The sequence below is a fragment of the Octopus bimaculoides genome, chromosome 8, assembly GCF_001194135.2.
Source record: "Octopus bimaculoides isolate UCB-OBI-ISO-001 chromosome 8, ASM119413v2, whole genome shotgun sequence".
Classification (NCBI taxonomy): Eukaryota; Metazoa; Mollusca; class Cephalopoda; order Octopoda; family Octopodidae; genus Octopus; species Octopus bimaculoides.
In genome coordinates this window covers 37,109,383-37,121,695 of record NC_068988.1, presented here as the reverse complement: position 1 = coordinate 37,121,695, position 12,313 = coordinate 37,109,383, and positions in this window count along the sequence as shown.

Sequence of the window (12,313 nt, the reverse complement as noted above, 5' to 3'; positions counted from 1 at the left end):
CACACACACACACACACACACACACGCACACACACGCCAGGTATTTCCTCGTAAACTAGCGGTTCGGACAAAGACACGGATGGAATATGTCTTGGGCTTCGCAAAAAAAAAAAAAAAGAAAAATGTACTATGCTTGATTCTTTCGACTATCTCACAATTCTCCCAGACATTGCTCCACTATGACCACAGTCTAATGTAAGTGTATATATGCAGCAGCCAAAATAATGATAAGCAAACTGTCATAAAGAAACGAAATTTGTTCATTTAGATAAAACCGATTCTCTGGAAGATTCCGTTTCATTCGCCCTAGATTCTAAGCTGTTGTAGCTGCATTGTTTGGTACGCTGAACTATCGCGACCTTCATGCAGAGGCTATAATTTCATTTCTTCATTAACGTTGAGTAGTAAATAAACCAAACAATATTTTATTGATATCATGGTGTTTTCTTTCGACTGGCTGTCATAACATATGCGAAGTGGACACTATAAGTAACGTGTCTGCCTCGTAAAACTGAAGCATGCTACTATAAATACTTAACTGAAAGTCGATCAAAGACTTGACACATTAGCCGCTAATTGTAAAGTAAGATTCTGCCCGTGATATATGTTACTATAAGCTGTCTTTTGTTAAAAGTGATTTGGTTGTCACATCAACATTAAAGAAAACTTTGGAAATGTCAATGCGTCATGCGAAATATGTCCATTGATACATATTATGGCACCTTGTACCGACATTTAAGACGCACTAAAGGTTGGTACCATCGAGAAAGGAGTTTGTTTTGCCAGAAGCAGTATCGATGCGGTCAGGCCATTAACACTAAACAATTAAGTAAAATACGGGATATGTAATTGGAACCATATGGTACATGACTGTTGTTTCATGTGTTTGTGTGTATATATATGTATGTATATACTCATATGTATATATGTATGTGTATATATATATATATATATATATATATATATATATATATATATATAGGTATTCCTACATACATTTTGGTATCGATATACAATGCACATAGACACACATATAATTCTTACCAATTTTGGCACAAAATCAGCAATTCTAGAAGGAGTAGTCGATTATATCGACCTCACTAGTCGACTGATGATTATTGTATCGGTCACAAAAGAATAAATGGTAAATGTAACTTGGCATAATTTGAACTCAAAATGTAATGAACTGGAAGAACTACTGCTTGGCATTTTGTCTAAGAACAAAATCTTCTGCCACCTATACATATCTAGTTACAACCTACATCATATGTAATTACGGGAAGAGATTACAGTTATTTCTAAATGTATTTATTAGATCAAGTGAAACGACCCTAGTATTTTCATGGTATGGTATTTATCCATTTTAAGAATATTAAAAAAAAGATGCTTTCCCGCATTTTCCGCAGCTTTCAAATATATAATGTACAAGTAGAACAATATATCAGGTTGTGTATACAAACCAACATACTATTATTATTGGAAATTCACCATTGTGGTATTCACCAATATATGACATATTAAATATATTTGCACTCTATATTTGATCGATTATTATCTTTTTATTTCTCGTGTAACGTCTCTGCTTATCTTATTGCTTGGCCTATTTCCAGTCAGGGGTTATGTTTTATGAAATTGCAATACTATTCTGGCCGTTTCGTTCCGGAAAAAGTAGATTTTGAGCGCTTCAAATAAAATTATTTTGCGACAAACGAGTTCTTTCATGCCATTATCACATAGCGAATGTTTCTTCTTAAAACGATGCCTTATAATATTTCTAACTTCTTTATATCCATTTCCTTGGAAGAAGAACGTCTCTTTGATCAATAAATATGTTCTCTTGATACATATTTCGAATATATATTTCATTTTCATATTATGGTTTCTCTTTACTACTTTCTCTTTACTACTTCCTCATTTTTTCTCAATATAACTGTATAACTATTGTTATATATCTCCCTTGTCCTCTGTCTCTAGAGCTATATCTCTCATGTTTCTCAACAACACATCTCTTTCGTTTTGATATCCATTCATATTATTTGCGTAATAACTCTTCTGAGAAATAGTCTTCACAGAAGAATATATAATTTCTATCATTATCAAATACATCTATATATAACCTATGCGAAAATGGGAGCTGTACTAGAACATAAATGAAAGACAGCCAACTTTGATAAAATCCGAGAATATTTCAGCTTTTTCTTTGAATATTTCTATTAGAGCCGAATATAAATCTTCCTTGAATTATTAACTCATGTTTCCAATAAAAGATGATGATAATAATAATGTTGATGATGATGATAATAATGATGATGATGAAGATGAAAATAATAATAATAATAATAATAATAATAATAATAATAATAATAATAGTAATAATAATAATAATAATAATAATAATAATAATAATAATGATAATAATAATAATAATATTAATAATAATAATAATAACAACATAGTAAAAGTAATACTATTAGAGTAATAGTAGTGGTTGCAGTAACAACAGCAACAGCAATAACAATAGCAACAACAACAACAATAATGATGATGATAATAATAATAATAATAATAATAATAATAATAATAATAATAATAATAATAATAATGACGAGAAGAAGAAGAAGGAGGAGGAGGAGAAGGAGGAGGAGAAGGAGGAGGAGGAAGATGGGTGGGAAGTGGGGAGATTTTTAGATTGTCGTTTTTCTTTAATACTTTCATCCATCAGTGAAAGAGAAGGAAATGTATTTATGAAGCTATAAATGTAAACCTCAACTGATTTCGCCTTTAATGTTAACTTCAATTAAAGCATTGTTGGAACGGGTAGTTAAAGCAGTGATTCTCATATATGTACAGAGATAAATTATACTTTCAACCAGTCTTCCAGAAAATCAAAATTTATATTTTACTAAACAATTATGATTATAAAACATATTACATTATAAGAGAAACAGGAAACATTAATACTTACTAGACATACTGTTTCCCCATAAATTAATTTATTACCAGGGATCCTGCGGAGGATTTGGCTCACATAAATCACCTTAACCATCTCTAACAAGCTGTATTGACAGAAAATTAAAATTAACACGCAACTATTAGCTTTATTACAGCAATAAGCTATTACTCCAACGTTGAATCTATTTTAGTGCTTTGCCTAACAAATTTATTTAGTCGCTGCGTCAAGTTACATCAATCAGTCTTCTGGTTACGTGTCTCTTTTCCTTGCAAATGCTTAAAAGAATACATAAATGACCTTATCCAATAACGCTACCTACAATACAAGTTGATACGAAACATCAGCTCTGCAACAAGAATAAACCTATTTTGTGTTCGTATGCGATCTTTTCAATCGCAGTTTAATAGTTGTACATCAACATATGTATTTCCCTTTGTCTGTTAAAATGTTTTAGAGAAACTAGCTCATTCCCTATAAAAAAGGCCAAATTAAATTAATTAATATATATATATATGTAAACATATTTTAACCTGTAAAAAACTGCAAATATATTGGTATACATATTAGGTTATCGCTGAAGATAACACTGCTCAGCTATAGATAGAATTGATACGAAAGTAGGAGTCATTTGTCTGTAGCACACACAGGCACGCACTGACAATATCCTCCATATATTCATATCTAAATGATGAAACATACACACACACATATATATACATAGTCATTTCAAATGAACAGTAAAATTAACAAGAAGAGAATAACAGACAAGAAGAGGACGTGCAGAAGGAATGTATTGGTTTGACCGTCAGTGTAAAGACAGAGTTTACGACGTTTCCAGCTTAACTTTTCGTCGGAAAGGATAGAAGGAAAAGGACTCGTCAACAACACGTGTGTAGTTGCATATATATATATATATATATATATGCGCAGGAGTGGCTATGTGGTAAGTAACTTGCTTACCAACCACATAGTTCCGGGTTCAGTCCCACTGCGTGGCACCTTGGGTAAGTGTCTTCTACTATAACCTCGGGCTGACCAAAGCCTTGTAAGTGGATTTGGTAGACGGAAACTGAAAGAAGCCCGTCGTATATATGTATATGTATATATATACATATATGTGTGTGTGTTTGTGTGTCTGTTTGTACCCCCAACATCGCTTGACAACAGATGCTGGTGTGTTTACGTCTCCGTAACTTAGCAGTTCGGCAAAAGTGACCGATAGCATATACGTACTAGGCTTACAAAGAATAAGTCCTGGGGTCGATTTTCTCGACTAAAGGCGGTGCTCCAGCATGGCCGCAGTCAAATGACTGAAACAAGTAAAAGAGTAAAAGAGAGTAAGAGTATATATATATATAAAGGACGTTCATCTCTGTTAATTTTGTCAATGAGTACTCAGTTCTTCGCTAATGAGTAACAGGGTCCTCCAATGCTTCTTATGAGGAAATGAAGTAAAAATTAAAAAAATATAATTTTTGCATCACGAGGAATTAAGGCTACGATTCATAATTTATAGAAATAATCGTATTATTTTAAAACCATTTCTTAAGAATGAAAATAGCGTATAATCATGTCTACAAAGTCAAACACCAAAATTATATAAGGTTTGAAATTAATTCACACTTTTACTATTCAGAAGCCTATTTGAATGGTGCCATTACTTACATACGATATATATTACATTTTCCTGACCCGTATTCTTAAACATCAGTAAATATTTCTATAGAAGTTAAATTAAAATATGCTATGTTAAAAACAAAACGAAATCTATTATATATAATGATGTTATTTGAAGTTATTTATTTTCTAACACTTTAACCTAAGTATAAACAAGCAAATCGCTGATAACTGTTATATGAGATATGTATCCGAAGTAATACTTTAACGCATAATGGAGAGGGTGATAGAGATCGTTTGTGGATGTTACAATACACATTCGTTGATGTGAGATGCGTTCGTTAAAACTGATGTGTATTGCTCTAAGTCAATCATTGTTCTGAGATTCAACAGACTATTATATGTGCACGTAAAAGGTAGGAGGTCAGGAAAACAATGTTGAAAAGAAGATTGGAGATTATTACAAAGGGAACATCGATTGAAAACGAAATTATACATTAGTGAAGAAATTTAAAAGGAGTTTTCAGAATGTCGATATTAATAAAGATGAAAAAGAAGGGCCGAACGTATGCAACTCAATTTGCTTTGTAAAATTATATTTCTTTCTTTCAGTATACTTATAGGATCACACTAGCTAATGGTTTCATTCCTTTTGATATTTCATGTATTACAACAGCAGTTTCAAGAAAATATCTTTAAAGTTAGTTAATGTTTACAACAAGAAGAATCTCTTGATTTATAACTATCTAAAACAGAAAATAAAAATAGGATGTAATAATATTTAAGTTTAACTTTCTCGTTTAGCTTTGTACTTCTTATGAATATGATACACGAAAAAGAAATTATATTACACTTACGTGAAATACTAGGTAGGTAAAATGTATCACGATTCTGTGTGGATGGATTTTGCATTATTAATGCAATGATATTTATAGTAATATAAATTCTCAGGTATTCATCAAAAAATTGTATAGAGCTACTTATCTACTACAGTTTGAGATCAAATCTTACCTATTTCTAAGACAACCTTAGTTGATTTCTCTTGAGCCAAACAAATACGTACGAGAAATATTCCACCGTTGATTCAGTGGTTATCAACAGAAGTGTGATTGGGTGTCAATATGACAAATTAACATGAATTTTACGATAGAGCAGCGGCAGATACAGGATGATGCCTCGCAAGAATAAAGTGAAAATACGAGCTGATATCTCCAAAGAATTGAGGTGTATTGCAAAGCATTTTCTCGATTCACAACGAGCAAGGGGATTATTTGTGATTAACATAATGCTCTCGCTCGTGTGGAATGAGAAAATGTCTTTGTGCATTTCAACCAAGACGTCTGATACACTGTAGCACTGAATGAGAATGTAAATAAACGTTTCTCTCCGCTATACAATTGGGGCATTTGTTAAGATTACTTGAAAACAATGGCTTTTCGATATTATCGAAAAATCTAAAATATTTTAAAATCACACACGTTATTTAAACTAAATCAGAAGCATTGCAAGATAGTTGTTACGTGTTTGCGTTAATGAAGCTTTATAGGGCGGCTACTCTTTACATCAAAGAACCCTCAGAACGTCAAACACCTTCAGCTATTCGTCTAACTTGTACCTGAACCTACAACATATAGAACCATCAAATTACCACCAATGACGTAGTGTTAATGCGCTTAGCAAATGTGATAAAAAGAGCACCCAAATCTCTCCCAAAACCCTTGAATTATGTCTGTAAATGTAAACCTGATATCACGAATAGAATGCCTTTGATCTTAGGCTTGATAAATGAAAGCCAACCTAGGGTTAAAAAATAACAACTATCAGTATGAAGGCATAGACAATGATCACATTCAACTCTAGGTTATTTCTAGTTTTCTCACCACTAGCTTCTCCTTATAATATTAATGTGAATACCTACAAATGATAACGTAAATACTAATTAATGAAAATATTAAAATATATATTGTACCTAATTTAAATATAAATTAGGTACATTACCGAATTTCATGTTTGAAATTTAAGTTATTTATATATGAAAAAATTAATTCATATAGCAAGAATTATGTTTCATGTCTCATTAATCAACATTATCCATTAATCAAAAGCTGCTAGCTATTTCTGAAGATATCTCACTAATTTAACCGCCATACAACTTGAAAGAATAAATTATATTATCTATGGCGATATCTTGGATTTTCCTCATTTCTTTTATATTGTTGAAGTGAAATGATAAGTGCGAATAGAAATATAGTAGCAATCGGAGATTACCAAGCGATTATCATATGAAGCCCAGCAGTGTTCGACACCAAATCTAATATATCCGTCCTTATGTACTTAATAGTTAATCGGTTACACAGTGGATACTTTTGCCACGTCGTGCTCACTATAATATATTCTTGTAATGATACAGAACAATTTTGATCTAAGTTTTAATATAACAATATACAACTAAAAGAATACTGTAACATATTTAAATAGTTACAATTCTCAAAAGTTCTATCAAAACTCAGATACTTTTTCATGTGTCAAAAATAACACAAATATATATAAATAAAAATACATTAACAATTTTATATTGTTTTTAAATTTGACAGGTTTTTGTTTTCATCATCTAGTGCTTTTTTTTTAACTGTTAGAAGTCTTTTGAAACTCAAAATAAAACACTTGGCTGCGTTCAAATAATTTCTACATTATATAGCCTGAAGACAATAGTGAATACAGCTATCTTTTATCTCTTTGCATTAATAACTTTCTTCTCGCAAATTTAATTTCTCCTTTCCAATTCTTCGGTAAGTTTAAATGATTAAATTATCGTAACATACTCCCTATCTTTCTCGAAACTTTGCAGCTATGGGAATAAGATCAATTTCTGTTTTCTCTTTTCTATTTCACTTCACCTCTTCTCTTCCTCATCTCCAGCTTTGAACAAACCTGACAGGTCATTCTCACATCCAGAAAGATAAAGTAAATGTTTTCATTCTGCATTGATTGATATATGCACCTTAAGTATTCCTTCAATATATATCACGGCTCTATAATAAAGTTACAGCATTTAGCATAGGTATTTCAGAGCTCCTGAAAACAGTGATTAACCCGACTATCTGTTCAGGGTTAGGTAGGAAGGGAGCAAATGGATCTAAAGTGCCAAGATTAATAATAGCACAGTAAACATATTACTACGGCATCTACTTGAAAAACATCTCTCTTTTCGTCCTTTTCAGACTCCCATCAATCATGTGTTATGTAGAATGCGACTATAATAAAAGCAGCAGCATAATGCATGGAGTTTTCTGCTGGCAGTATCTTCCACCACTGGATTACCTCTTTACCTTACTTTAAATAAATAACTGCACTCTGCAACAATACCAATATATATATATGTGTGTGTTTCTCCCTTCCACTAATTTATGAACTGCAGCAGATTAGAATCAGAATGAAAACTAATCTCTTTCTCTTTCTTCGTAGCTGACCATTAACTGTTAAAGAAACCATCTTCCCTTTTGTTGTAGAGAAGGATAGGTGAAGGAATGAACAAAACACCCTATACAGGATAAATATTAACATAATGGAGCTTTAGTGCTCAGAATAGTAGACGAATGTGAGAAATATTATTGTATATTACTTTAACTAGTGACCTTCAAACAAAAACTATAACATGTATCAATGAAATTTTTATTCATGAAATGGAATCCCTCGGACGCCTATTCGCTTTTATGAAAGAGTGAATTCTCGGCTGTCTCTGTTAGAGTGACAGACGAGATTTGATGCCTTGCATTCAATAACACTGGTCAGTTGGTGAAAATTGCCGAAGTATTACAGAATTTAAGGTAAAAATCTAGAACTCAAGGAGCTTAGTGATGACCTGTGTCTATTATTCCATATAAGCTATCTCATATTTTAGACCATTGCTCCAAGTCTGAAAGCGAATAGCAAATGCTCCAGCATTTCGAATAATTTGTCTACATTCAGAGCTCAAACTTTATCGGCGTTGAATTTTGACTCACTAAAATAGAAAGCCTTAAATAATGTGAATAACGGTTCTAATTTATTGTCAACATTGGGTTAGAGACTACAGGGAACAGCTGATATTTAAGATGCCATTAATGAAATGCCTTATATTAAATACCGAAGAGTCTCTCATGGAATACATGAAACGTCATAAATTCTGCCTGGATGTATTACATCACAATATAGTTTGTATATTTGGGCTTTTCGATCATAGACGTTTTTGTACTTGTGCTAGTAAACGTTAGGTTGTATCTTAACTTATTTAGTATCGTTTAGTCACTAGAAGTAAAACAATATTTTATAAATTTATTTAGAAAAATAAGCGTCCTACTTGAACAAGTTTTCTTCTCTGGCACATAAAATAACGTTCTACACCCTGCATCAGTGTCGCCCGAGTACAAATTAATCGCAAGAATTAATAGTATGATTCCTGTAGAGCAAATGATATATTCAAGAATAGTAGAGAGAACAGTGCACTTTGGAAATTAATTACTCTCAAGTATTTCCCATATTCAATTTTGAATTCATACACCTCACCTTCCCGTGAAATTTATATTCTTGTATCCATTAAGAAATTAAACTGCACTATCAATATTTTTCACGGATCCTAAATTATTTATCGATAATAAAACACTATTTGTTTCCAATAAAACTGAAACTGTAAATCAAATAAGCTCCATAATATAATCCTTCATAATATAGTTATCCATAATATAATTCTTCACATTTTCTAAAAATATTCTATATAATAGACGTTTTAGCGCGTGAAGCCTTGATCAACTCGAATTACACGTCAGGTTGTACAGTTATTTACCTTTATCCTAATGAAATCATGTTTCTCTGTTTTTGTAAACTCTTGTTTTGGAAGTTGAGACAGATGTTTTCCGAACAATGTAGTCAAGTCAAGAATAGCTCAGTGTCAGTAGTAAAACAAGACACAAATTCCTGTATATATAAGATTACGTACGCGTATATTGACTACAGCATGATATATTTCACATGGCGATGAAACATTTGACTGTAATTTCTAGAATAACTAGCTAAATTTGTTGAAGTCACAAACAATAATTGCTAGGTTTACACAATAGTTTCAAATTTGCAATTTGAACAGCAAATGTTCCACGCCATCTATTTTGTATCCAATTTGATATGCTTGGAAGAGATCTAATTTTAAAATTCTTTACTTTCAGATTCAGAATTCGGATTTGCTAGTTTGGAGTACAATTATAATGCTGCTGCAGATTTAATGATTATTGTGATTAGGGAATGGTTATAAATCTTAAACGAGGATTTATCACTCCAGTAATTTCAATATTGACAAATTGCACCTGTGTTTTATGACTTAATCATATAAAGGAGTCTTTCTCACGCGGAACCTCTCGGGAACTTAATGAGTTTAGCTTCGGATGTGTAGACACCACTGAAAGTTGGAATTTACCCGAAAAAGAAAATATTATGCACCCAAAAATAAAAATAAAAGGTAGAAAAAGTTGAAATAAAGATTTAATAACTCGGGTATATTTACTGAAAACTCTACAGCATTCACTAAATGATAATCAGAAATAAGTGCTTGAAATGTATTTTTCGTTTAAAACGATGATGCATTTAAATAGAGAGTATATATGCAATCACAGATCGCTAAACACAATACAGAAATGCTGCTTATTCATTTAAATGAATTTATAGAAAATATATTCATATTTATATAATCTAATGTGACACCGGATATTTGAAATCATTTATAGATTTTAAGTTTGAAAATAACTTATAATATCTGGGAATACTGTAGTAAGAATTGAACATGGTATCTACAATTTGAATAGTGATTTGTATGGAAATATATTATTGTTAAGAGAAACCATTAAAGAATGCAATCTTAAGTTGGTGGGACTGTTAGCGAAAAATGATGACGTTGTACTTTAACTATCACAACAGAAACCAATTCATTGTAAAGAAGAAAAAGCGGGCCCCGTCGAACATATACGTAAGAACTGCTGATAAACACAAACCTTGAAGAAAAATGAACAAAAAGAACTTAGTTCCAGAGAAAATGGATGACAGGGAAGAGTAAGGAATCAATGGAATTGGAGTGCACTCAGTATGACATGACATAATTTTTTCTTTATTTTGTGTAAATATATTTAAGATAATAAATACACACGGCAAAAGATATGAATTCATTAAACTATTTACGGCAGGAAGCATTGTCGTTTTTGTTTCAAAACAGACGAACTAACATGTTCTCTAAAATAAAAGGTCACGAGAATGAAATTTAGTTTGTTGCTATTATAGTTTTACTTCACAAATGAACGGGTATTCTTAAACATTTATTGCATTGTCTTTAAGTCAATAAAATAATAGCATTAAGAAAGATTTTAGTCAATCTCTCTCTTTCCACACTCTGCTTTACAAACATTGAACAGAAAATCATTCTTCATTGGTTTAACAGACGTTCATTTAGTATCATAGAGAGTAATGTCATAGCTTGATCACAGGCACCATTGTGCAAATAAGATCATTTTGAAACCGTGTGGTTAAATTTAATAACCCAACGCAGAAAGCCTCGGCCTCATCAAATCTTTCTCGAATGTAGTAGACCGAAACTTCAGACAAAAAAACCCTCAGAGATTCCATTTACGGCTTCATGAGTGACAGAATTAATCCGTCACACCGTATAGTACCAACACATCCCTTTGTAGGAATATACACCGTTGCAGATTTCCATCTGAGATTCTCTTCTCTCCATGATCCATTGTTAGAAGCTATCTAAAACCTTATAACTGCAGCTTTTTCTCGTCTGAATAAGCTGATGGTTCCATTTTTTGTCGCTAGGAAACATTTGAAAATTTCCACTTCAACAAAAATACTATATCGCATTTGGATGAGAATTCTCTATTTTGATATTGTGTAATAATTTAATTTCTAGAAAAGAACATAGACTGCTGTCGACATATAGCGTTCTTGACGTGTTTTATGGAAAAAAATTACTTTCCAGCGAAAGTCAATAGCTTTATTCTGTTGAGCGATTTTAATAAAGCAGAGATATCCTACAGTTTACACTGCAGAGCAATAACGCGAGACGTGTAAAACGAGGGAGTTAGGTTTAATGATACTATTAAGAAAAGAACGCTAACACAAATGAAATTTCACCACTTGGTAACTTAATAAAGGATATAAACAATTACTGGGTATATGCACACAAACACACACACATAAACACACACACATACACAACACATTTACAACGTCCACACACAAACACAGACACACATACAGACATACACACGCACACATACATGTAAATAATCTGACAAACGTATTTCAACTAACCTAAATTCTAATCATATCTAAACACTGCTTTGCACCAATAATTCGTTATTTACCTTGATCGGGGGCGTCTACCGGGTCAAAAACGGTCAACGTAATGACTGAATTATATATTAAGTTACAGCTTTATTAAGTTCATCGAGAGTTCCCTCTCTTAGGTACATCTAGTTGACAAATGTCAAAAAACTTCAAACATCGATGTCAGATTCCTCACAGGTGGCGACACTGAACGAACTGTGTGTTTTCACACCTTTTTACCATAATAGACAGTTTTCTTTACGGTAACTTGAGTGTATTTGCCTTGAAGCATTTGAAGTATGTGACAAACATATTTCAACTAACCTAAATTCTATTCATACCTAAAGACTACTTTTCGCCAATGCTTCGTTACATATATAATATATATAT